The 27,694-nt window shown below is 47.7% G+C and overlaps 1 protein-coding gene and 1 long non-coding RNA gene across 6 annotated transcripts in view; one reads left to right on the top strand and one right to left on the bottom strand.

Moving 5' to 3' along the window:
- Positions 1 to 6,389, bottom strand: part of ZNF592 (zinc finger protein 592) — a 49,067-nt gene extending 42,678 nt beyond the window's left edge. For 2 of the 5 annotated variants that reach the window (XM_080651735.1, XM_080651738.1), the window contains exon 1: positions 6,221 to 6,309. The gene's annotated coding sequence lies outside the window, so the exon portion shown is untranslated. Of the gene's footprint in view, positions 1 to 5,124; positions 5,221 to 6,220 lie in introns of those variants that run through there. The other 3 variants (XM_080651739.1, XM_080651737.1, XM_080651736.1) reach the window with 3 other exon arrangements.
- On the top strand, positions 6,386 to 23,867 carry LOC308239137. Its single transcript, XR_013959697.1, has 3 exons — positions 6,386 to 7,092; positions 13,354 to 13,494; positions 23,283 to 23,867. It is a non-coding gene; the product is annotated as an uncharacterized lncRNA (long non-coding RNA).
- Positions 23,868 to 27,694: the final 3,827 nt, after the last annotated feature.

Raw genomic sequence — 27,694 nt, 5'->3', positions numbered from 1 at the left:
TAAAGACACATAAGCCTATAGAAAAAAATCATATGATGGGGGGAAAAAAAAACACAAAGAAAAAAGTAAAAACCACTCCAATCGCACTATTCAGAGGTAAGGAATCTCACAGTGAACTCTGTTCTGCAGAGAGGAAGTGAGCTGTTCTGAGTTAAACCTGGGGTGTGGGGGTCTGTGATTTTTTTAAAATATATTTTTATTGATTTCAGAAAGGGAGAGGGAGAGATAGAAACATCAATGATGAAAGAGAATCACTGATTGGCTGCCTCCTGCACGCCCCCTACTGGGGATCGAGCTCACAACCTGAGGATGTGCCCTTAACTGGAAACAAACCTGGGAACCTTCTGTCTGCAGACCGACGCTCTATCCACTGAGCCACACCAGCTAGGGTGGTGTCTGTGGCTTTATTTTTGCAGAAGACCCTTAATGCCACCTCTGGGCTACGCAGAAAATTTTCAGGGGCTCCAATGATCCTGAAGCTCTCACAAGCAGAAATTACAATGTCCTATAGGCACCCTGCCCCACACACATACTGATTGGAGGCCAGGAGTTAATCTGTTCACTCAACTACTCGTCAGCAGACTACTGGGAGTCAACAGATTACTTTTTCACTCAACAATGTGGCAGTCTTTCCACAATCAGTCGCACATATAGACGTCATTATCCTTTTCAACTCCTAGAGTGTGTTAATGCGAGGTAGGGGGCCGCCATTACCTCTTGTTACACCACCTTCAGAATCTGAACTGGAGAAGGCAAAGGATTTACCGAAAGTCACACAGTGAATGAGGACAGCCCACAGTGCTAACAGGTTTGAGAAATGACTCTGTGGTGATACCAAACTTGGAAGGTGTTCATTAACTTTTCTTTGAGTCATAAAAAGGATCAGCTATGTCACTTCAACACACACACACACACACACACACACACACACACACACTTCCCACTGTCAAATAAAAGTGAATGGTTGGCTGAAGCAACACTCTGATCCCCTGAAAACATTTCTCAAAAGTCATTAGCTAATGGGTATCACACCCTACGCTCCTAGAGAGCCCAGATGTCCACAAATGGAAACAGAGATTTGGGGTGCACGCAACTGCTCCAGCTCACAGATGTCAACACTCAGAACTCTCTCCTCTTCAGGATGTTCCTATTCTTCTGTAGGAAAAGATAAACTTGAAACAAACTTACACATACAGATAGAGCCGAAGATAAAGGTCTAATACAAACACTAAATATTCAAATGTTGACAGTAGCTCCGGGTCTAGTTAGTTTTATTTCCTTTGTATACCTATCTGCAATTCCTAAGTGCTTCGGCATGAATATTCCGAAATTTTTACATTTTAAAAGAAAATTAATCCACAATCTTGGTTGGTCAATTTGGTTTTCATTTTTCACTGTAGAAAAATAGATTGAAAACTCTAGAGGGTCCACCATTCTACCCAGTGTCTCAGAAGCAGAAAGAGTGTAAGAGGCTCAAACCTCATGAAAACTGCAACCCAATAGGAAAGCTCCCTGCCGCCAGGAAGAATAGGGCACAGGAACTGCTACTTTCCTTTCTGTCTCCAGCGTGGATGGAAACACCTGCCCGGGCTGGAGTGGCTCAGCAGTTAGAGCGTCGGCCCGGGCACCGAAAGGTCATGGCTTCAGTTCCCAGTCAAGGGCAGGTACCTGGGTTTCAGGTTAGATCCCCGAGGCAACCAATCAGTGTGTCCCTGCCATCATGTTTTTCTCTCTCTCTCCCCCTCCCTTCCTTCACTCTCTAAAAGTTGGGAAAAAATATCCTCAGGTAATGATTAAAAACACACACACACACAAAAAAAAACTCTCAAGTACAAAGAACTGTTTCCAGAACAACTTCCAATGTATCTGTCCACAACCCCATGCCCCTAGCCACAAAATTACCCATGCCACTTAGAAATGGGCAAACCTCACTTGGGATGATGAACACAATCCAATATAAAGATGATGTATTATAGAACTGCATACTGAAACCTATATAATTTTATTAACCAATGTCACCCCAATAAACTCAATAAATAAATAAATGCAAACCTCCTCCAGGAACCCAATTTGAGGAAACCCCTTTTTACCATTTTAAGTCTAAAAACGTTATTCCTCCTGTTCCTGAAGTGTCACAAACACAGGATCCTACCCAATTGATATGGAATCATTCATTCTACCAATTAATAATCATTGTGGACTACAGTATGCAGAGCTTGAGAAAAAAATTATGTTAACAGAAAGGGTTAGTTTTCATGGAGCCTGAGAAAAACAAACAGGAATTGAAGAGCAAGAGTTTGTTAGCACGTCCCAGCCTGGGTCTGAAACGGGTGGGGGCAGGGAGGCAATGGCCAGAGGACAAAAACATCTGTCATTCTGCAGTTTCATTTCTCATGGCCAGTTAATACCCTGAGTCTATGCATCAGTCTCTTCCAAGTTTGATTAGTAAGTCAGTCTCCTGGGACCCAATCAGCTCTGAGCACCCTACAAAAACTGAATTTGGGGTCTACAAAACTGAGAACCAGACCCTGAAGCATGGTGATCCCACCCTATAAAGCCACCTCCAATATGATGTCTGTCTCTGCTCTGTAACTGCAGCACCCATCACTGTTAGTATCTGATGTATCTAAGATTCCCTGATAGCTCTCCATGGTTTACAGAATAAAATCCAAACTTTTTTTAAAAGGAAATTCAATCAACTTTATTTATTTTTATATGTTTATTGATTACAGAGAGGAAGGGGGAGGGAGAGAGAGAAACATCAATGATGGGAGAGAATCATTGATCGGCTGCCTCCTGCAGGCCCCCAGCTGGGAACCAAGCCCGCAACCCAGGCATGTGCCCTTGACCGGAATTGAACCCGGGACCCTTCAGTCCACAGGCTGAGGCTCTGTACACTGAGCCAAACCGGCTAGGGCTAAAATCCAAACTTCTTGACCTGCCTTTTACAGCTCCAACTCAGCTTTCCAACCTCATTGCCAAACCAAGCCTCTCATGATTCCATGTTTTCACACATGGTACCCTCTACCTAGAATGTCCTTTGCCCAGTCTTGCCTGTAAAATTCCTATTCTTCTTCCGAAGCCCAGTTCAAAAGTCACCTCCTCCCTGAAGCCCCCCCGTCTTTAGTTCTTATTACTCCCAACAAGTCTCTAATTACAGCTGCATTGGAGAACTTACTAAGTACATTGTAGCTCATCTTTTAAAATATCTGACCTCCCCTGGGTCCCCTGAGCTTCAGGGATGGAAGTCATTTTGTATCCATAAATCCTAGCACAGTGTCACGAATGAAATGGGAGATCAATGTTGAATGATTGATCACATGGAACATGGCATTAAGTTATTTAGAGGAAAAGGGAGGGAACAGGGGGTCTCACAAAATTCCAGAATTTAATTATCTACATATTTAATCTCATCCAAAATGACCAAAATATGCTGAGAGGCAGCATGGATGTTTAAAATGTTTAAATAAGGGGACTCTTTCCCCCTCCCCACGTGGGAGTCTGTACTTGTTCTTCAATAAATCTCCACCTTTGCTATACCAAAAAAATAAATAAAAATAAAATGTTTAAATAATAGTAGCAACTAATATTTGAGCTATTCATTACAATGTTTACATGGATTAGTTAATGTGATCCGCATGACAACCTCTTGAGATAGCTCCTTTTTATTTTTAGGTAACCTGGGGAAGCTTGAGGCTTTCCCAAACAGGAAACTGAGGCACAGAGAGGTTACATAGCTCAAGATGATTCTGTCAGCAAGCTGTAGAAGCAAGATGCACTGGCTCTGGACTCAGGCAGACGGGAGTTTGAAAGCAGACTGTGTTACAAAGGTGGCTTTAGATCAGTTGTCTACCCCCTCTGGGCTTGTTTTCTGTCCCTCTGGGCTTCTATCTGCCAAGGGGCAGGACAACCCCTTCCTGTCAGGGCGCAGAGAGGATTAAATATGATAGTGTTCGTAAAAGTCTCTAAAGTTGATTGCCCCACCTAGCATGCGGCTCCATAAATGCTAATTCCTAAAAGCTGGGCAAAATAGCCTCAGTGAGGAAAGGGATCTCCCCCAGGCTGCCTGATTGAGACTTTTCCAAGGCGATCAAGTAGTTAGGCCACTCAACACTGACAGCCTTGCCTTACCTGCTTAACTCAAAGCACATTCCCCACGCGGATGCCAGAGACCTTTTAAAATGTAAATGTCATTATGTCACAGACTCAAAACCCTTCAAAGGTTCCTATTAACACTGGGGATACCATCCTAACCAAGGCCTGACCCCAGGGCCCTCTGTGATCCGACCCACCTCTCCACAGACTTATCTCCCCTCTCCTTTCCCCCCTCCAGCCACACAGGCCTCTTTCACTTCCTCAACTGGCCAAGCTCGGTGCTGATCCACACATGGTTAACTCCTCACCCTCCTTCAGGGCTCGGCCTAATCGTCACTTCCTTCCCTGAGCCCCCGACTCAAATCAAGGCCCATTCTGCTTTCTCACAACTCCACTTTTTTTCCTTGCACGCGTCGCATTTTGAAATGATTAGGTTCACCCCTTCAAAGTCTCACTCAAAAGGCACCTTCTTGGGAGGCCTTCCCAGGCCACGCGAATGTAAATTCAACCCCCACCAGATATCTCATATCCTCTTTCCCTATCTTCTTTTTCTCCTTTCGCATTAGCACTTTTTTAACAGGCTCTATCTTTTGTTACATATCTCGTTTTATTGTCTTCTCCTCCCCCACCCCCACCCCCACCCCCACGAAAATGAAAGTTCCACAGGGGCAGTTATGTTTGCTAGCTTTCTTCACAGCCTCTAAAACAATGCCTGCACATGCTTCTGAATAAATACGTGTTTGGATGTCATTTCAAGATTATTTGTTGATTATCGGGCCTTCCCCCTGGGCCAGTGGTCGGCAAACTCATTAGTCAACAGAGCGGCAAACGAGCCGCAGTTTGCCGACCACTGCCCTAGGCTACGATGAGCTCAAGCTCAAACACGCCTTTCTGGTTGACCACGGCATTCCCAACACCTGGGCCGGTGCCTGGCACATAGTAAGTGCTCAGTAAAAACGGACCGAATGAATCAAAGCCGCGACCCACTGGAGAAAAATGGGAAAACGGTCAGAATGTGCGTTCACGCACCATTACTTCCTCTTTCGCTGTGTCGTGGATGTGCGCGTTTGAGGAAACAGACCCCTGCGATCCCGCCAAGCACCTCCCAGGCCAGGCATCTGTCTGTCCACATCCTGTCTGCTCAGCCACACCGTGCGCTCACTGTACACACCAGCAGATGCTCGGAGCAGGCCCTGCGCGAACACAGGCTGCAGGCGAGGGCCGGGCCGCCCTGGGCCACGCACCGTCTTGCCGCCCCGCGTCCCACTCCCCTGCTGCCCGTCCTATTCCACGCGAGTCCTGGGCGCCAGACACGCTTCCCTGAATGGGCCTGTGGGATGATTGCAAACCAGGACTTTCCATGCCACCTCTGGCCTACTCAAAAGAAATAAAATAAAGTAAAAAGTAAAAAATTCCTGGGCAGCTCCCACGGCCCGGGGTGCGCGGCAGCAGGCGTACCTCAGGTCGCAGGACCCCTCCCCCTCGCACGCGCTGACCCGCGGCCAGGAGGCCATCTGTCCGGCGGACGCTCCCGTCCTCCGCGGGTCACATTGAGCCTCCCCCAGGTTGGCAGGAAGGGCCGATGCAGGGACCATTTCCACCCGGACCCACGGGCCTGGTCCCCCCGGGACCCCGCTCCGGGTAGGGGGACCTGTCCGCCCGCGAGGAGTCCTCCCGGGTCAGAACTTGGGCGGCGGTGGAGGGGGATCGGGGACGCCCGAAAGGGTCGCTGCGCGCAGAGTCCGCCTCCCGACGGCGCCAGCTCCTCGGGCGGCGGGGACGGCGGCTGACAGGCGTCCCGGCGGGGAAAGTGCCCCGTTAGCGGTGCCCGGGCGGGGGCCGCGGGCTGTCGCTGGGGCAGCCCGTGTCCCGCGCGGGGAGGGCAGCAGCGTGTCCCGCGGGCGGCGGGCGCGGGGGCGGGTGGGAGGCGGCCGGGCCGCCAGGCGGCGGCGGGGCAGCGGCTGCGCCCGGGGCGGCGCGCAGGGTCCGAGGCTGCAGGGCCCGATCGCGGGCGCGCGCTCCCCCGGCCCCGCTCCCCCCGGCCCGCGCTCGGGCAACCCCGGCCCCGGCCCCGGCCCCGGCCCCGGCCCCGGCCCCGGCCCTCCCGGCCCGCGGGGGCGCTTACCTGGCGGCGGCGGCGACAGGCCCCGGGCTCGGCCGCGCGCGTCCGCGGCGCCGGCTGCGGGAGCCCCAACATGGCGACGGCGGCGGCGGGCGGGGCCGCGGCTCCGGGGGCGGAGCGGGGGCGGGAGCCGGGCTGGCGGGACCCGGCTGGGGCCGCGGGCGGGGCGCGGGCGGAAGGCGACTCGGACCTGGGCACCGGCCAGCGCGGCGCGGCTGAGGGGCTGCCCGGCCCGGCCTCCGCCTCCTCCCGACTCCTCCCGCCCGAATCAGGCTGCGCGGCGCGGGCCCCACGGCGGCGAGCAGGGCTGGACCCCGGACCCCAGACCCGGCCCAGGGCCCCTCCTCCGGCCCGGCGAGCACCGCTCGGCCCGGCTCCCCGCGACCTGGGCCTCGTCCTCTGAGGCGCCGCGGGGCAGGCCCGAGGCCTCCGCGGGGACCGACTCGCCCACTAGGGGGCCGGGCGCTGCCTGGCGGCGTCTCGCCGAGCGCGCCTCAGGGGCCCGGACGGCGCTGACAGGAAGCGGGTCCCCGCGGGACTTCGGGCTCGCGCGGGCCTGGAGGTGCGGGGCGCGGCCCGGCTGCCGCGGTGACCAAGGGACGGGCCGCGGAGGGTCGGCGGCGGGACCGCCGGGACGGGTCTGAGTCCTGGGAGCGTTGACCGCGCGGGGTGACCGGCAGGGCAGCGCGGGGACCGGCGGGGCGCCCCAAGCAGCCGGCGCACCTGGTTCGCGCGGCGCCGAGGTGGTAGCGGGTCGGGGTGCGGAGCGCGGGGCGAGGCCGCGAGCACCCGCCGCGGAGCCGGGAGGAGAGGCCGGCTTGCAGGAGGGCGCGGGTTCCCGCCCCTGCGCTGAGCTGCGCGGAGCACTCACTTGGGTAAGGAGGGCGAGCTGCTGAGCCAGCCAGGCCGTCACCGGGTCATGCTTTCCACCAGTTCGGAGGCGAGAGGGAGAGAGAATCCAAAGGGAGGCCTGTGGCTCCAGGGGCAGCGACAGTAAAGAGACAGGTGTTTTGTTTTGTTTCCATTTGAGGAGGAGCTCTCAGGTTGAGGAGCTGAAGGGAGAATGAGAGATAAGATGATTAACGGAGCCAGAGATAGGGGTGGGAAAAGGCAACCTGCTAAGAGCTTGAAAGGATGCATGAAGGTAGGCCTGTCTCTGCGGCCTGCGCCCTGCGTGTGTCCATGGATCAGCTGCCCGGTGACCCCTCCACGAGTCCTGAGTCATCCGTGGGCCTCTGCTGGTGTTACTGACTTTTAAAACAAGTGCAGTTGGCCCTGGCCGGTTTGGCTCAGTGGATAGAGCATCGGCCTGCGGACTAAAGGGTCGCGAGTTCGATTCTGGTCAAGGGCACCTACCCGCATTGCAGGCTTAAAAAATTTTTTTTTAAAGTGCAATTGGTTCAAACTCCTATTTCACTATAAGCGGGAAACCAGCATTTCTAAAATATCTCCAAAGATTCCTGGGGGGACACATTTCTCCTAATTATCACTGACCAATTCGGGCTCTTTCAGGAAATTTGTCACTATACTCTGGATACTACCCCAGATATGCTCCCCCAAAATGCAGTACCGGATGTGAAAAGCAAGCAAAATGCCCAATGTTCTATGATTGTTAAATAAATTATAGTTTATTTGTAGCCATTAAAAGTCCGATTAAGATGACATAGCGCAGTGGGCATGACTCAGTGGTTGAGCATCAACCTATCAATCAAGAGGTCACAGTTCAATTCCTGATCAGGAAACATGCCAGGGTTATGGGCTCCATCCCCAGTGTGGGGCGTGCAGGAGGCAGTCAATCCATGATTCTCCCTCATCATTGATGTTTCTATCTCTCTCTCCCTCTCCCTTCCTCTATGAAATCAATAAAATATTTTTTTCAAAAGATGACATCATATCACCCTGTAATATATAAGTATTCATCTGTATACCATGCATACATTAAAAAATTGGATTTTTTTCTTCTGTGACTTCTGTATTTCTTATTTTTATACTACATTAATGTTTCTCAATGTCAGGAAAAATGGTATTCTTTTTTTTTTTTTCCTTTGGTGTTTTGTTTTTTTTAAGCCTCACCCAAGGATATTTTTCCATTGATGATTTTTTTCCATTGATTTTTAGAGAGAGTAGAAGAGAGATGAAAAGGCAGAGAGAAATATCGATGTGAGAGACACACATCGATGAATTGCCTTTTGCACGCCCCCAACCAGGGCCCGGGGCCCTGGAAGAGCCTGCAAACGAAGTACATGCCCTAGACCGGAATGGAACCCGGGACCCTTCAGTCCACAAGCTGACGCTCTATCCACTGAGCCAAATTGGCCAGGGCAATGGTATTCTTAAATATATTATTAAAGTTATCGTTACGAAAGGTATTTCTCTAAAAGGTATTTATGGAATTCAAAAGAAAGATATTAGGAATCCAGCAAGGAAATGGGAAGTGGGTGTTTGAAGGACAGATGGGGACTGGCAAGCAGAGACGGGCTAGTTGAGGAGGCAGAAGGAACAGTGCAATCAAGGACACAATGAGAACTGGAAGGAGTGTTCTGGGAACACCAGGAAGTCACTGGTTGGAGCACAGGATTCCCGTGGGAGAAGAGTAAGTGAGTCAGTCGCAGAGGTAAGCTAGGGTTATGGTCCTGAACGCTAACATGAACCTTTAGTGATTTGCTGGCCAGGAAGGACCACTGCCCTTCTACCTTAATGATACTTGGGCATTTGATTGGCTCAGAGCAATGAGGGAGGAGCAGTAGTTTTTGCATCCCAGCTGTTTACAGAGTGAGAATTGGCCCTTCTCATTGTTAATGACAGGTTCTATTCCAAAGGCAGCAGTTTCAGAGCAAATTAGCAAAGAGCAAAAATGAAGAAGAAATGTGCACCTCAAACCAGTGCTTTGCAAACTTTTTTTTCACAACTTTCTATGAGTTTTGATTTTTTTAAAAAATTATATTTTTATTGATTTCAGAGAAGAAGGGAGAGGGAGAGAAAGATAGAAACATCAATGATGAGAGAGAGCCATTGATCGTCTGTCTCCTGCACACCTCCTACTGGGGAGCGAGCCCACACCTCGGGCATGTGCCCTTGACCAGAATCAAACCCGGGACCGTTCAGTCCACCGGCCGACGCTCTATCCACTGAGCCAAACCAGCCAGGGCAGCTTTTTTAAAAAATACATTTTTATTAATTTCAGAGAGGAAAGGAGAGGGAGAAAGATAGAAACATCAACAATGAGAGAGAATCATTGATGGGCTTGATCAAGCCCACAACCCGGGCATGTGCCCTGATTGGGAATCAAACCGTGACCTCCATGTTCATAGGTAGACACTCAACTACTGAGCCATGCCAGCTGGGTGAGTAATGCTTTTTTAAGAGTCCATATGCAAGTGAGATCATACAGTATTTGTCTTTTTCTGCCTGATTTATTTCACTTAGCATAATGCCCTCAAGATCTAACCATGGTGTTTGAAATGGCTGGATTTCCTTTCTTACAGCTCCTAGTAAATAATATTTTCTGCAAGCTTTTGTGACTGTGCCCCCCATGAGAAGAAACACATTCCAATTCTCAACCCAAAATGTATATACACATGCGCCCAGATACACACACCTCTGAAAAAGAAGCTTCCTGAAATATTACCCTTATTTCATGCAATGCATGCTAATGTTTTTTTTCTACTTCATCTTTATTTTAAGGTGGATTTTTTAGGTGTTTTTACTGCTTTCTTGAGGTATGCTTGACATACAATAAACCACATATACTTAAAATGTACCTTTTTGTTTCAACTTCCATACATACACCCATTGCATGCTAATAGTTTCAACTTTATTTATTTTTAAGTCCTGGTCAGGACCTACTACATTGATTTTATGACCCACTAAAAGACTAGTAGACGAATCCCTTCGATGTTTGCTAGGTCTCATTTAGATAGCCGCACAGACTGTGATCTTAAGTTTTCCATGTTTACCTGTTCCAGAAATCAGGATGAGTAAGACTCTCAGGATGTGGTGGGGGAGGGGATAGAAGGGCGGGCAGGAGCACTGTTTGGGTTCCTCTTCCCTTCTCAGTAAATACTTCCTGACATCAATATTCCTCAGGAGCCATAATGTGTGTGTGTGTTTTCTTTGTCTAGCTTGAGATACAGATTGGACTTCGTACAAGGCTAGACTACCGCCTACAAACCAGAGACAACTTTTTGTCTGAATGAACAGGATCATGGACTAAGATAAAAGGGAAAATAATTTGTCTTGATTGTGACAGTATATAGAGACCATCCACAGGGCCAGTGAGTACCATCTCTTTCTTATAAGTTTGGAATCAATGAAAAGATGAGAATATCAACTTACATTCCGCATAAAGCTGAACTGAAGAATGAGGCGTGGATGATGACCAATAGGCTTTTTAATATCCCCTGAATTAAAATTAGTTCCCCCCAAACTCCAGCCTCCCGCTTGCAGAGGTCTAGCAACTTTAACCATGTCTGATTAGAGAAGATTGCACTCTCTCTCTCAGGGCAGGCAGGCCCAAATTCACCAATTACCTAAGTCTTCTGGAAGAACCGAGACAAATTCTCCCCTACCTGCCCTCCTGTGGAAAGAACGGGATTAGTGAATAAGGATTTATCTCTTCCCAAGCAAACTGGATCTGGCCCAAAAGTAGGTTAGTTAGGTTAAAAGGTCTATTAAAGCAGTGAATTATTTTTTAAAAATTATATATACACATCTTAACATTTCATATTCACTTAAAACCTATTGGGGAAACCAAGTTGCCAAATTTCCTTTGTGAGGCCAAATCTTTTCTTGGAACAAGAGTGCTGATTAGAGTTCTTGAGCTCTCTTTCCTACCTAAGTCATATCCATGATGTGTTTCCAATGCTTTCCAAGTGTTTCTTTAAGGTTAACTGAGGACTTAAAGCTTCTTGCAAAGCAATGTAAGTAGAGGCTCCTTATTTAAAAAAAAAAAAAAAAAAAAAGCCCAGCTGGTATGGTTCAGTGGTTGAGCGTCGACCTGGGAACTAGGAGGTCACGGTTCAATTCCCAGTCAGGACACATCCCTGGGTTGTGGGCTGTGGGCTCCATCCCCAGTGTAAGGTATGCAGGAGGCAGCCAATCAATGATTCTTTTTTATCATTGATGTTTCTATCTCTCCCTCTCCCTTCCTCTCTAAATCAATAAAAATATATTTTTTAAAATCCTTTGTAATCATCTCACCCAGATTTGGTTTGATAGTAATTTTCAGCTGGTCTTTAGCTAATGTTTCCAAAGCATTCAACTGATATTTCACAGAGATTTTCTTTTCACGCTTACGTTTCACCAGTTTGTGTAAATTTTAATTAAATTAATTATATTCGGGCATATTAGTTGTCATAAGTACGTTTGGGATCAAACACAAGACTCTTGTTAGGCATCTGACTTAACTTGAGCAACATTGTATAACTTACCATTGAGTACTCGGACAACGGGTAACTTGGAAAACACTTAATTACGTATTAAATGAAAAAATATACAAGTCGCTCAACTTCATGAAGAACCACTGAATCCTGCACTTTAAAAGAGTGAATTTTGTGACTCACAATTTTTTTTTTTAATGATACAATCTGCCTTTTTGCTTTTGTATCAGCCAAGATCAGCATCAGAGTACACAGATGGCTGGCTCAAAATGTGTCGCTGAAGAGAGTTAATGAATGGACAGCATACAAAGTTGTGGGCAGGGGTGAGGGATACCAACAAGGGATAGTGAACTACCCCAAGGTTAGCAACTGCTGAGAAGCCATTATCGCCCTACCCGGTTTGGCTCAGTGGTTAGAGCAGCCGTGGGCAAACTACGGCCCGCGGGCCGGATTCAGCCCGTTCGCCTGTTCTATCCGGCCCTCGGAGCCCAAAGAGCGGAGGGTTCTCTTGCTCTCCCCTCCGCTCCTTCACCAGCAGCAGTGTTAACATGGCAACGTCGGGAAACACGGCCACAGCTCCTTCTTCTGAGTGGGCGGATATAAATCAGTAGAAGGAACAACCTCTCAATCTTCCAGAGGCTCCTTGTAATGCCCACGGACGCGTCCCCCGACATCACCCTGGGAATGCGTAGACACGTTATCGTGGTGATGTAGGGAGACACGCCCCTGGAGAGCACAGTATCAGAGCATTAACTAAAAAGGAGACCAATAACACTGTTCCCACTGAAGTTGATGTTTTAAAGACCAAAAACCTTTCCACCCAGTCTACATTGCCATCTACATCTACGTCCCGGGCATAATTTGGAAGTTGCACTAAAGAAAATGTTTAATTTACTGTTTACACATTTTGTTCTTTTCTATTTGTTTTAGTTTTAAATTATTTTATTATATTTAAGTTTAATTTGAAAGGCTTTTGTACCTTTCCTTTGTTAAGCAATTTTATTTTGCCTTTGCCATCTTCAATAGAAGGTATGTTATTGTGCTATGATTCCTCCATTTTTTGAAGTTTCAAATTATAATAATTAGTGTTTACATTCTTCTTGTTAAAATGTTTGAAATGAATAAAACTATTGAAATAAAAAAAAAAGACCGTACCCTTTTATGTAATGATGTTTACTTTGAATTTATATTAGTTCACACAAACACTCCATCCATGCTTTTGTTCCGGCCCTCTGGTCCAGTTTAAGAACCCATTGTGGCCCTCGAGTCAAAAAGTTTGCCCACCCCTGGGTTAGAGGGTCAGCCTGTGGACCCAAAGGTCCCAGGTTCAATTCTGGTCAAGGGCACATACCTCGGTTGCAGGCTCCTCCCTGGCCCTAGCCCAGGCCCTGGTCAGGGGCGTGCAGGAGGCAACCAATCGATGTGTTTCTCTCACATCGATATTTCTGTCTTTCCCTCTCTCTTCCACTCTCTCTAAAAAATCAATGGAAAAATATCCTCTGGTGAGGATTTAAAAAAAAAAAAGGAGAAGCCATTATCAACCCTAGGCCTGAAGGGGTAAAGCGATGTAACCAGTGCTCAGTGAGAGAAATAGTTGAAGGGGAGGAAGGGCCAACAGAAACTTTGAGGAATACAGCCCTATCTCTTCTCTTCTCTCTCTCTCTCTCTCTCTCTCTCTCTCTCTCTCTCTTCCCCCCCTCCCTCCCTCCCTCCCTCCCTCCCTCCCTCCTTCCCTCCTTCCCTCCCTCTCTCCCTCAGATCTCCTGTGGTACCTCCCAGTGGCTGAACCCAAGAGGAAGGCTAAGGGCACGTGAGCCCAGGTGATGCTGTCCTTCAAGGTCAGCCCTGGAGAAGGTTGGAGAGTGGATCTGGATGAACAAAGGCAGAATTATCCAGCAGGTACGTGATCCTATGACAATGTGAGAACTGTCTACGCACGTGACCGGGACCTTAAGGGAACCTGAAAACCAGGGTTTCTAGGGGTAAAAAGTGGAGATAGCTAGAGAGCAGGTAGGACAGGTGAAGGGTCAGGAGAGATTGCTAACTCACACCGAGACCACGATGATAAAGTACTAAGCCAGAGTCTGCGCTCAGGAAGAGATGATGGGGGATACGTATGAGCTACATTAGACCGGCATGTTAGCCAACTTCCCCTATTTGGAAATCACACTGTATCTCTCCTTCCTAGCTTTAACTTCATGCCTTGAGCAAGTAATTGTTTAGTACCTATCACATTCCCTGGGGATTAAGGGGAACAAAATGAACATCTCTTTTATGCTGGAGTTTACATGCTGGTGGGGGGAACAGACCACAGGTAAGTAAATATGCCAAAGGTGATAAATGCTATAAAGAAAGGCACACATACCAAAAAGTATTTTTTATATATTTTTATTGATTTCAGAGAAGAAGAGAGAGAGAGAGATAGAAACACCAGTGATGAGAGAGAATCATTGATTGGCTGCCTCCACGGCCCCTACTGGGGATCAAGTCAACAACCAGGGCCTGTGCCCTTGGCTGGAATTGAACCCGGGACCCTTCCATCAGCAGGCCGACGCTCCATCTATTGAGCTAAACTGGCTAGGGCCCAAAAAATATTTTTTAAAAGAAAAGAAAGGCAAACACAAACAAACAAAACAAAAAGGAAAAAAAAAAAAGAGAGAAAAGCACAGGAGAATAGGGAAACAAAATTATCATTCTACTTAAAAACCTCTCGATTTAGACCACACGTGACCCCATACACCAGAGCACCTACATAAATTAGGCCTTCAGTATTTCTGTCCTGGACTAAGATCATAATGTCCTAATTGATCTTCTTGCCTCCAGCACCCTCCAACCAGCCCCTCCCTCTGCTGTGAGATGCTTCCTGAAGTGAATCCTGACAACACCCTCCTTAAAGTCCTCCCGTGCTCTTGTTTACTTGCAGTGTGCCCTGTCTACCTTTTATCTTCTGAGTCCATCATTTGCCTCCCGCTCTCATTCTCCTTTTCCACCGACACTAATTATCTGTAGTCCATTGATCATGCCACACTGTCCTTCATTTCATGCCCACCTGGAATGGGCGGGCACCTGGAATGGTTGGGCATGAAATGATAAGGGCACATGCCCGGTTGCAAGCTTGATCTCCAGTAGGGGGCGTGCAGGAGGCAGCCAACCAATGATTCTCTCTCATCATTGATGTTTCTCTCTCTCCCTCCCCCTTCCTCTCTGAAATCAATAAAAATATTTTTTAAAAATAAAATAAAAAATAAAGTTGAAGTTGAATGTGTTTATGTATATTTATTAGTTATATATATTTCTTCTTTTTTGAAATATCTATTTATATCTTTCTGCCCATTTTTCTATTGGTTGTTTGCCCGCCTGGAATGGGCGGCCACACCCTCTGCTCCTCCCATTTGGCAATCCTCTCCATATTCTTCTATGCAATTAACTGTCACCTCTTTGGTCCCAGCCCTTCCCAGGAATAAGGGAGTATCCTCCAGCTTCTTCCTTGTGTTGTCAGCACATCTTCATAGCCCTGAATGTCTTTATCATGCCATATAATCTTATCTCTTAGACTTCAAGGGCACCCGTAATCCATGGGTCAGGACCCTCTATTCATTGGTTCATGTGCGGCCCTCTTTTTGTTACTCATAATTCACCCTAAACACTAGAATTGACAAGTACCCATTTCCCCCCATCCCCCCCTCACCCAGGGCATTAGCTTGTACTTAGGGTTTTCTTGCTCTTAAAAATATTTTATTAAAAATAATAAATATGCCCTGACTGGTTTGGCTCAGGATTTCACGGGCGCTCCCAGTCACTGACAATTTCCACTATAAGTGCTAGGCCTTGGGCCTCGCCATATTTCTGCCTTCTTGAAAGCCACAGCGCCTTCTCAGCCCTCTCCCAGGGGCAGCCTGAAGGTAAAGAGAGTTAACCCTCAACCAATAGGAGATGTGAGCCAAGAGGTAAATGCCCCAGGCTCCAATCCTTCACTTGGACAATTCTGGGAGGCATTCTGTACACTTCTCAGAGATCTCCATGGAATCACACCCCTAACATGGACTTTTCCTTCTCCCCTGCCTCATTCTTCCTCCCTCCATCATTCCTGCTGCTGAGGTCACTTCCCAAATAAACAACCAGCACCCAAATCATCCCAGGCTCTGCTTTTGGGGAACCCCATGCAATCCAGCCAATTTCCTGATAATGAACATTTGGGTGTTGCAGGTTTTTGTTATTGCAAAAGTGCTACTAAAAATCTTTGTGTAGTCCTGGCCAGTTTGGGTCAGTGGTTAAAGCAGGGATGGGCAAACTTTTTGACTCGAAGGCCACAATGGGTTCTTAAACTGGACCGGAGGGCCGGAACAAAAGCATGGATGGAGTGTTTGTGTGAACTAATATAAATTCAAAGTAAAGGAGCAGAGGGGAGAGCAAGAGAACCCTCCGTTCTTTCGGCTCCGCGGGCCGGATAGAACAGCCGAACGGGCCGGATCCTGCCCGCAGGCCGTAGTTTGCCCACGGCTGGGTTAAAGTGTCGGCCCAAGGACTGAAGGGTCTTGGGTTCAATTCCCGGTCAAGGGCACATATCTCAGGGGTCAGGGGCCTGTGCAGGAGGCAACCAATCAATACATCACTCTCATGTCAATGTTTCTCTCTCCCCCTCTTCCCTCCCTTCTACACTCTCTAAGGATCAACTGTGGGGGGAGGAGGGGAATTGGAGGAGAATCTTCATGTAAAACGCACCAGTGCACATGTGCAAGAATTTCTCTTGCATGATTACATAAGGGGCAAAGGCTATGGGAACTTTCAACTTTACAAGATAATTCCAAGCTGTTTGCCAAAGTTGTTTTTACCAATGTGCACTTCTGGCAGCATCCTATCTAATAAAAGAGTAATATGCAAATTAACCATCACTCTGCCACACCCACAAGCCAATCAGGAGCGAATATGCAAATAAACCCAACCAAGATGGCTACGGCCACAGAGAGCAGGAGGGAGGCTAGGGTTTCCCTGGCAATGGAGGAAGCCAAGCTTTCCACCTGCCCTTGCCGGCCCAGGCCTCCACTCAAGGCTACAAAGTTTCAATGATAGAAGATACATAAATCCAAACAGAAATGGCGGCAGCCATGGAGCTGGAAAGAGCAGGAGGGTAGGGTTGCCCCCGGCGATGGAGGAAGCCAAGCTTTCAGCACACCCTGGCCGGCCCAGGCCTCCGCTTAAGGCTACAAAGTTTCAATTGTAGAAGATAAATAAACCCCAGATACCAGGGCCTCTGCTTGGGTCACTGGGGGGCGTGGCCGGCCTGCAAACCACCACAGGCCCCTCGCCCAGGCCGCCCCACGCCCCAAGGGAACCCCCACCCTGATCCGGGACACCCTTCAGGGCAAACCAGCTGGCCCCCACCCATGCACCAGGCCTCTATCATATCTAATAAAAGAGTAATATGCAGATTGACCATCACTCCAACACACAAGCTGGCTGGCCCCAAGTGGTCAAAGATCCTGCCCCTATGTGGACACAAGATGGCCACCACAAGATGGCCAGCAGGGGAGGGCAGTTGGGAGGGACCAAGCCCGCAGGGGAGGGCAGTTAGGGGTGACCAAGCTGGCAGAGGAGGGAAGTTGGGGGTGACCAGGCCTGCAGGGAAAGGCAGTTGGGAGGGACCCAGGCCTGCAGGCGAGGGCAGTTAGGGGAAAACAGGCTGGCAGGGGAGCAGTTAGGCATCAATCAGGCTGGCAGGGGAGTGGTTAGAGGGTGATCAGGCTGGCAGGCAGAAGCAGTTAGAGGCAATCAGGAAGACAGGCAGGCGAGCAGTTGGGAGCCAACAGTCCTGGATTGTGAGAGGGATGTCCGACTGCCCGTTTAAGCCCGATCCCTCGAGGGGTCCCAGATTGGAGAGGGTACAGGCTGGGCTGAGGGACACACACATACCCGTGCATGAATTTTGTGCACCAGGCCGCTAGTTATATATGAAGTCCCATTGATCCACATCCTTGCCAACACTTGATATTGTCAGATTTCTTCATTTTCACCACTCAGATTTCAAATGGAATCACATGGCGGCCTCAGTTTATACTTTTTGATTAACAAGATTGAACATGTCTTCATATACTTATTGACCATAAATGTTTTATCTTCTGGGAAATGTCTATTCATAGCTTTTGCCCATTTTTCTATTGGTTGATTGTTCTTGCCTTATTCCTTTTGCTCATTCTTGGACAGTTATGGCTTTTCCCACTTGAAACGCAGGGGGTCAGAATTGAATTTAGTGTAATGGTCACCTGATGTGACTTCTTCCCTGGTTACAAAATTACTGCATGCTTGTTGTAAAAAAAACAAGTAAAGCATATGGACGCGTTTAACTTAGAAAGAGGAAGTCTCCTTTACTCTGGGCTCCATCCGACCTCCAGGCAGGAATAACTGCCATGAATAGTTTGTCATCCTATATTTGGGGGATTTTGTTTTCACACCTCTCTCCCAAATTGGATTGATAGTTTCTCAAGGATAAGAACTGTGTTATTCATCTCTGTGTTCTCAGCCCCAGGCACAGTGCCTGGCCTAGATAAGGAATGCAATACATACTTTACTGAGTGAACTACTGAAAGGTGGGTTAGAACAGATGTTTGGAAATTATAAGAAGACCAGTTTGACTGGAACAGAGGAGGAAAATGGGTGGTGGTACTGGTAAAATGTGCTGTGGCTTGATTATCAAAAGTGCTGGCTGTTAGGCAAAATGTTTGATTTTTATCTTGGATGCATTGAGCCAGGGAGGCAGTCAAGACTTTTTAGGTGAAGGGAAGTTCTTTGTCCCTACCAGTCACAGAATTAAAACGAAATATTAACAACCTAGCCATCTATGGCAATGCACAGGATGTAATGGGGAGGAGGTGGGTGAAAATGAAACTGAAGACAGAAAAATGAATGAATCCAGAAGTTACTTTTTTTGGACACAGACTCCTATGAAAAACTCATGAAAATACCTTCTTTCAGAAAGATAGACATAAACCCAAGCCCATGCACCTTTTAGAAAATACATTTTTTATTGGTTTTCAGAGAGGAAGGGAGAGGGAGAGAGATAGAAACGTCAATGATGAGAGAGAATCATGGATTGGCTGCCTCCTGCATGCCTCACACTGGGGATCGAGCCTGCAACCGGGAATCAAACCCTGACTTCCTCGTTCATAGGTGAATGCTCAACCACTGAGCCACTCCAGCTGGGCCCCATGCACTTTTTAAGAACCCATTAATTGTGAGTTATTCTAAGTGAGAAAAGAAAAGCAATATGTGTTCATTCATGGTGGCAATATGTGTTCATTCATCCAGGCACAGTTATTGATCTCCAACTGTATGCAAGGCACTGTGCCGAGTGCTGAGAACAAGCACCATTCAGTGGGGCATAGGGTGTGGTATGGCATGGTGGTCAAGAGCACATTATCTGCCGAAACCTGTTTGGCTCAGTGGATAGAGCGTCGGCCTGCGGACTGAAGGGTCCCAGGTTCGATTCCGGTCAAGGGCATGTACATTGGTTGCGGGCACATCCCCAGTGGGGGGTGTGCAGGAGGCAGCTGATCGATGTTTCTCTCTCATCGATGTTTCTGGCTCTCTATCCCTCTCCCTTCCTCTCTGTGAAATATCAATAAAATATGTTTAAAAAAAAAAAAGAGCACATTATCTGTCCCCCAATTTTTTTTTGAGGGGGGAGGCAACCAGAATTTTTGGTGGTGTCCCAAGTAGATCCCGGGAAAGGATCTGGGGTGTTTATCTAAGGTGTCCCTTGAGATAAACTTTAACCGTGCAGGTGTTGGGACATTCAAGTAGTTGCTAGCGAAGAGGCTACTCTACACAAGCAGGACGAAGGGCAGGCCTAGGACCGAAAAGACCAGAAGCTTTCATTTCAATTTTAAGCATATGCAAAATGATTCAATTAACTGCTGGAGGAATGACACCACATGAAACAAATGCAATTGCAAATCACACAGCACTTTATTACTCACACAAGTTCCTGATGCTGCAAGTACAGGCTTAAACAGGATCCCGGTGGTGCTGTCCTCTGGGGTCCGGCAGCTGGGCTGGGCTGGTCCGGATGCAGGGGGCCAGCGATCCTCACCTGGGAGCTCGGTCGCATCTTGATCAGGAGGTACTAGCCGTTCTTCTGTCGTCTGGCAGAGAGAGGAGCGTAGAGCAGCGTCGCTTTCCAGACTGGCAAAAGGACGTGCCTTTGTGGATGTCTCGACAGGCAAGCACTGTTGGCTGGTCAGGACCCATTTTTAAAGCCTGTTTAGTACCTCTAGCAGTTCAGGTGGCTATCAATGAATGACGTCAATGCACACATGTTAATCTCAAACAGGGCGAGGGGCTACATGTGGTTATCTAGGGAGAGTACATCACTCACACATATGGTTATCTTAGCAAGTCACTTCTAAGTCAGTAATTGAAGTTCAAATCCTTATCTATGGGGTACACACACTTCAGGGCAGTGGGGAATGTGTCCTTAATATCACACTTTAAGTTTCAAGAAAGTTAACTCAAACCTTTTAAAACCTTTTTAACATTTTTAGACATTTTTTAAACATTTTTATTATTTTTTTTTTAATTTTAATTTTATTGATTTCAGAGAGGAAGGGAGAGGGAGGGAGGGAGAGAGAGAGAGAGAGAGAAACATCCATGAGGAAGAGAATCATGGACCAGCTGCCTCCTGCACGCCCCCTACTGGAGGGGACCGAGCCTGCAACCTGGGCATGTGCCCTTGACCTGGAATCGAACCCGGGACCCTTCAGTCCGCAGGCTGACGCTCTAACCATTGAGCAACACCGGCTAGGGCGACATTTTTTAAACATTTCTATAGATTACTATAACAGGTGGCCTTGTTTCGACAAAGCTTAAAAAAAAAAAAAAAAGTACAGATCTGAGCCCAGCTGTCAGGTTTCCAACTTCTTCCAGGTGAGCTTGGCTAACGTACTGAAGCCACCTCACTTCGTAGGTATTTTACAGACAATGCTATCATCACCTCGCCTTTAAGGGAACCCTCCATTCCCAGAAGGCACTTAGAATTCATGGCATGCCGGGAGCTCTCTGCAGAGCCTGAAGGCAGAAACCTGAGTGGAAAACAGGAGGAAGCAGAGAGCATGGGCTTGATTTTGAGAACTGTAGCTGAAATGGAAGAGGAAAGAGAAGGCAGTGACGAGAGGGGAAGTGAGGGCAAGGAAGATCATTTACTTTTTAAGATGGAAGGGATCCTAAATGCTGACAGGGAGGATGGAGTGGAGTGGGAGAGGCTGAAGACACATCGCTGACAGTCTGTCTTTTTCCATAAAGGTGCCCCGATGGCAGGAGGGAGGGTTTTAGGGCACAGGTGGAGGGCCTGGCTTGAGCTAGGAAGCCACTTCCGCTTGCAAGCTGGAGGGGAGGAGTAGAACATGGTGTGGCTGCAGGTGCTGGCTCTGAAGTAACCACAGGCAAGGGAGAAAGAATGTCACCCATGGGGGAGGGGAGGGGCTGGGGCGAGGAGTGGTGCCTGGTGGGAGGTCTGAGGAGAGAGAAGTTGTGACTTACCATTTTGTAAAATATATTTTCATTGATTTCAATCAATCAATAAGGGAGAGGGAGAGCGAGATAAAAACATCAATGAGAGAGAGTCATTGATCAACTGCCTCCTGCAGGCCCCACACTGGGGATCCAGCCCACAACCCAGGCATGTGCCCTGACCGGGAATTGAACCGTGACCTCCTGGTTCATAGGTCGACACTCAACCACTGAGCCACACCAGCTGGTCAATGAGATAACCATTTTAGAGAGGGGATAGCCAGTGTCTGGAGGGAGGAGATGAGATTGCCAGGGATTCTTCAGTGCCAGTGCATTTATAGGAATACTGATGTGTCTGCCTGGCTGATCATTTCTGGTGGGATGGGAGCTACAGGAGGAGAGAAGCATGAAAGGGCGGTGAGTGCTGACCGTCAGAGGGGTGAAGTCAGGAAGAATGGGGACACGCAGGGGACTGCTGAGTTTGCCATGGGACCTGATCATTGCTGAAGTAGTGTCTCAAGGGTCACAGTAGTGTCAGAGCAGATGACACACGGCAGAGACGGAAAGAGAACGGTGAGGCTATAAAGCACGTGCAATCCATAACACTGCCTTCGAAAAGAAAAGTAAAACACTAACTAGAGAGAGTAACTGAGTCAAGTGAGGGTTTTGTTTGTGTATTTGTTTCTAAAAGTCAGGAGATCTAGATCTGGATGTGTTTCTATACCACAGACAGAGAAGCTGGCACAACTGAGGAGGAGGAATAAATACTTCTTTTTTTTTTTTTTTTAAATATATTTTATTGATTTTTTACAGAGAGGAAGGGAGAAGGATAGAGAGTTAGAAACATCGATGAGAGAGAAACATCGATCAGCTGCCTCCTGCACACCCCCTACTGGGGATGTGCCTGCAACCAAGGTACATGCCCTTGACCGGAATCGAACCTAGGACCCTTCAATCCGCAGGCCGACGCTCTATCCACTGAGCCAAACCGGTTTCGGCGGAGGAATAAATACTTCTGTAGGCACTGAGTGAAGGAAGGAGGAATTGGAAGAGACATTTGTGCTTAAGATCTGCATTTATTTAGCCCTAGCCGGTTTGGCTCAGTGGATAGAGCGCTCGCTGGCCTGCTGACTGAAGGATCCTGGGTTCAATTTCGGTCAAGGGCATGTACCTCAATTGCAGGCTGCTCCCCGGCCCGGGCCCTGGTTGGGGCTTGTGCAGGACGCAATCAATTGATGTGTTTCTCTCACATCCATGTTTCTCTCTGTCTTTCCCTCTCTCTTCCACTCTCTCTAAAAAGCAATGGAAAAATATCCTTGGGTGAGGATTAAATTTTTAAAAAATATGTGTTTATTTAGAATTATTCTTCTTTCCCCCCACATATATTAGCATGTGGACTTTTAAAGTTGGCACGATTGCCCTGACCGGTTTGGCTCAGTGGATAGAGTGTCGGCCTGTGGACTGAAGGGTCCCGGGTTCGATTCCGGTCAAGGGCATGTACCTTGGTTGTGGGCACATCCCGGTAGGAGGAGTGCAGGAGGCAGCTGATCGATGTTTCTCTCTCATTGATGTTTCTAACTCTCTATCCCTCTCCCTTCCTCTCTGTAAAAAATCAATAAAATGTATTTTTTAAAAAAATAAAGTTGGCATGATTGCCCTAGCCGGTTTGGCTCAGTGGATAGAGTATCAGCCTGCGGACTGAAGGGTCCTGGGTTCGATTCTGATCAAGGGCACATGCCCAGGTTACAGGCTCGATCCCCAGTAGGGAGCGTGCAGGAGGCAGCTGATCAATGATTCTCTCTCATCATTGATATTTCTCTCTCCCTCTCCCTTCCTCTCTGAAATAAAAAGTATATTTAAAAAATAAATAAATAAAATAAAGTTGGCATGATTGGGAAAATGTCACTTTGCATAGAAGAAAACGCCAGCCACAGCCCTGGGCTGGCCTTTCTGTAGTGAGAATTGATTGGAGATGGTCAAGAAAGTTACAGCTGAAGATTCAGGACATTTTTGTGGCCAATTGATTCACCGAACCCTCCACCCAAAACAGTTGCTTCAGGGGAGAATCAGTCCCCTAATTCAAGGGAATGGAGGAGAAGACAGCACATATTAACAAGCTGTTTACTACAATTACTAACTGGAGGCATTTTGTGATGTATTTCTCATCTATCAATATTTTCCCATAGGTGACTTCAAAACCTCTGCATGAAGAACAGACCTCATCTCTTCTTGCCAAACTCCCATCTGCAGTGAACACAGAGAAAACCAAAACCAATCCACAGGCGAAGGGAACTGGGCAGTGTTATGGTCAGGTCCCGGGCTAGGGCCAGAGACAGAAACGGAGAGCTGTGGAGAGTAACTGGGCAAACAGGACCCAAGATCAGGACACAGGGGGCAGACCCTATTGCCACACCAAAGTCCTGCCCCCAGAGATCACACCAACGGCAGTGGAGAAAATGCCAGGGTTCAAGGGCACCTAGTTGACCAGGGAGAGACTGAAAAGCAGATCTGAGCAGAAAGGAGGTAGCCACCTGACCCAGCTCAGCTTGCACATTAACCTCTACACGCCCACAGGAAAACATTGTAAATGATCGAGTAGTCATAGTGAAAACAGAGAAAAGAGGCAGGTGGAATTAAATCTAATATATTTTGTTTTCTTTAACTCAGTGTATCAAAGTATTATTTCAACTTATAATCAACTAGTGGCCCGGTACATGAATTTGTGCACATTGAAAAGAAATTAATTAGAAGAAATATTTTAATATTGCTATTTGCCCTTTCTCTATAATAGAAGTGTCAACCAAATTCACAATCGACAATGACAGATTGAAACACATGCGTGCGATTGGCGCCAGTGAGAGCTTTATATGTATCACGCATGCATGAGTCACCTTAGCCTTTTATAGATATAGAATAAACTTGCTTAATTAGAGCTGCTTTCTGATTTAGCTAAACTTTTTCCAGCCGTGAAGCATCCCAACCTCTCTTTCAGGTAATTGTCAGCAACACAGCAGTAAATATCAACATGAAGCAGATTATTATTGTAGATCACGCAGGGAGAACGAAGGGTAAAATATTTAGCCGCAGCAGTGTTCGACTATATTCTGCGCAAGGAGAAAACTTGGAAGTCATTTTCAAGGTCTGCCATTTCTTTTTTTCTTTTTTTTAAATATATTTTATTGATATTTTACAGAGAGGAAGGGAGAGGGAGAGAGTTAGAAACATCGATGAGAGAGAAACATCCATCAGCTGCCTCCTGCACACTCCCCACTGGGGCTGTGCCTGCAACCAAGGTACATGCCCTCGACTGGAATCGAACCTGGGACCCTTCAGTCCCCAGGCCGACGCTCTATCCACTGAGCCAAACCAGTCAGGGCAAGGTCTACCATTTCTTACTTCTTTTCAGTTGGGTCAAGTTTCTCAGCTTTCTAAATCTCCATTTTCTGGCTAATGAAAAGAAAATAGGATTCTACTGAGTCTCCTATCTACCTACTCCAGGACTTCTGTGAGAATCAAATGAGATGAAGCATGGGAAAACGCTTCACAAACATTTGGTTAAACTGTGAAATGTTTCCACCTGGCTGTAAAGCAAGTTGTGTTCCTGGGCTGAAGAAACTACAAGGAGGCTAGTCGCTAGGGAGAGGAAGCCGGGTGTTGCTACGTGACGTCATGACCTGGATGGTCAGACACTTAGCACATTAGCCTTTTATATATATAGACTAGTGGCCCGGTGCATGAAATTCATGCATGGGGGGGGTGTTCCTCAGCCCGGCCTGCACCCTCTCCAATCTGGGACCCCTTGAAGGATGTCCTACTGCCAGTTTACAGGGATCGGGCCTAAACCGGCAGTCAGACATCCCTCTCACAATCTGGGACTGCTGGCTCCAGCCGCTCACTTGCCTGCCTGCCTGATTGCCCCTAACCACTCTGCCTGCCAGCCTGCTCACCCCCAACTGCCTCCCTGCTGGCCTGCTCACTCCAAACTGCCCCCCCCCCGCTGTCCTGATCACCTCCAACTGACCCCCACTGGCAGCCTGCTCACCCCCAACTGGTCCCTCTGCTGGTCTGCTTACCCCCAATGGCCCCTGCTGTCCCATCCCGGCCTGATCACCCCCAGCAACCCAAGGTCCCAGCCCCTCCTTTTTTTCTTTTTTTTTTTCCCCAACATATCCTTGAGCAGAGGCCAGGGCCGACTGGAAGCAAGTATCTAGAATTTATTTATCTTCTATAATTGAAACTTTGTAGCCTTGAATGGAGGCCAGGGCTAGCCAGGGCAGGAAGCTTGGCTTCCTTCATCGCCGGGGACAACCCAAGCCTCCTGCTTGCTCCAGCTCGTGGCTGGCCGCCATTTTGGTTGGGTTAATTTGCATACTCACTCCTGATTGGCTGGTGGGCATGGCTTGTGGGTGTAGTGGAGTGATGGTTAATTTGCATGTTTCTCTTTTATCAGTGTAGTTAGGATCAATAGCTCTTTACATTCCCTTTTTCATACTAAGTCTTCAAGATCTAGGGTGTATTTAAAAAATATATTTTTTAATGATTTCAGAGAGGACGGGAGAGGGAGAGAGAGATAGAAACAGCAATGATGAGAAAGAATCACTGATCAGCTGCCTCCTGCACGCCCCCTATTGGGGAGCGAGCCCACAACCCAGGCATGTGCCCTTGATGGGAATCATGCCTGGGACCCCTCAGTTCACAGGCCGATGCTCTGCACTGAGCCAAACCGGCTAGGGCCTCGTATTTCATAGCACAATCTCAATCCAGACTAGCCCCCTTGCAAGAGCTCAGTGGCTTTTGTGTTGGACAACCGAGGCTTAGAGAGAACCATACTTACTATTTTGACATTGAAGTGTTTTGTCTGTATTTTTTCTTTACTTCTCTTTCTTTCAAAACATGTTGAATTGGGTAAGGCTGGATTTCGAAGGAAATAGGAAAAATGCTCCTATTCTGAGAGTCTCTAGTTTGAAATTTTAAATATTTCAGGGCCATCTCTCCCAGGCAATTTTCTTTCTATACCCGAGAGATGGCTTTTTTTCTTTCCATGGTGAATCCCTTGAGAAGATAAAAAAGCAGGGGAATATAATGCAGGTGCTTGCTCCCAATCATTCCTTCTATTTATTCATTTCATTGTTTCTTTCTCTCTTTTTTTTTTTTAATCTTCACCTGAGGATATTGTTCCATTGATTTTTAGAGAGAGTGGAAGGGAGAGGGAAAGACAAATATCGATGTGAGAGAAACACATGGATTGGTTGCCTCCTGCACACGCCTTGACCAGGGCCCAGGCCGGGGAGGACCCTGCAACCGAGGTATGTACCCTTGACCAAAATCGAAGCCGGGATCCTTCGGTCCGCATGTCTGCAGGCCGACACTCTAGCCACTGAGCTAAACCGGCTAGGGCTCATTGCTTCTCTTAACAACAGTTATTAAACATCAGCTAAGGGTCAGGGACCGTGACTAGGGCTAGTTTTAGAGGCATATTCCCTGGCTTGAGAACCCTACAATTTAGCAGAAAAGGAGACATATAATTACAATGAAATGTAGTAAGTGTGATTGGGGCAGAATGAGGGGCTAAGTGGATACCTAGGAGAATAATATCACCATTTTGGGAGATAAGAAAAGGCTTGGGGGGTGGAGAAGAGAATGAAGATTGAATAAAAAATGGCTCAGAAAGGGAGAAGGGAGGACTGGAAAAATGCTCTAGGCAGAAAGAGCAGCTTAGGGGAGACCTAGAAGCCTTTGGGGCCTTGAGGGTGAGAGGTAAGGCTGATCTGCGTTATTCTCTGGCAGCCTACTTAACAGTGGGAGTTGGAAGGCAGGATGTTGACAGATCTGGAATAGGCAGGCCCAGCACAGGAAGTACTCCACCCCAAAGATATTCCCTCACCAGTTCAGTTCAAGTTTACTAGGTGACTAGTTACAGACTCAAACTGGTTAATGAGCTGTTCTTTATCAAAGCAAGAATCTCTCGTATAGTGAGAATTCTCTTTTCAGATCATGTCAAGCCTTGATGTCTTATTATTTGATTCAGAAAACTGAGCATGATTGAAGTTCCACGTAATAAAGGACTTACAGGGGTAGAACAAATAAAAGGATAATAACTCTGCCCAGGGGAGGTCTGCTTGGGCTCCCCACAGAAGATGGCACTTAAGCAGGGTCTGAAAGAAGAAATTAGAGTTGCCAGGCCACCAGGTGGAAGTGTTAGCAGGTATGTGGGCTCTTCACTCTTGACTTCAGGCAGAAAAGATTTCAGAACACGAGTCCGGGTGATTTTGAGAGTATGTCTATTAAAGCTGGAGATGCTGGGGACGGTGAAACAAAGGAAGGGCTTCAGATAGAAGAGGCAAGATCACAGCAACAGGAGTGAGCCTAGGCCTGGCTGCCTTGGCCATTTATATTGATTTCAGAGAGGAAGTGAGAGGGAGAGAGAGATAGAAACATCAATGATGAAAGAGAATCATTGGTCAGCTGCCTACTACACGCCCCTACTGGGGATGGAGCCCGCAACCCGGGCATGTGCCCTTGACCGGACTCGAACTCGGGACCCTTCAGTCTGCAGGCCAACGCTCTATCCACTGAGCCAAACCAGTCAGGGCTGCCT

This window comes from Plecotus auritus (assembly GCF_963455305.1).
Source record: "Plecotus auritus genome assembly, chromosome: 15".
Taxonomy (NCBI): domain Eukaryota; kingdom Metazoa; phylum Chordata; class Mammalia; order Chiroptera; family Vespertilionidae; genus Plecotus; species Plecotus auritus.
The sequence above is the reverse complement of the archived record's forward strand: the minus strand, read 5'-3'. Positions and strand labels throughout refer to the sequence as shown.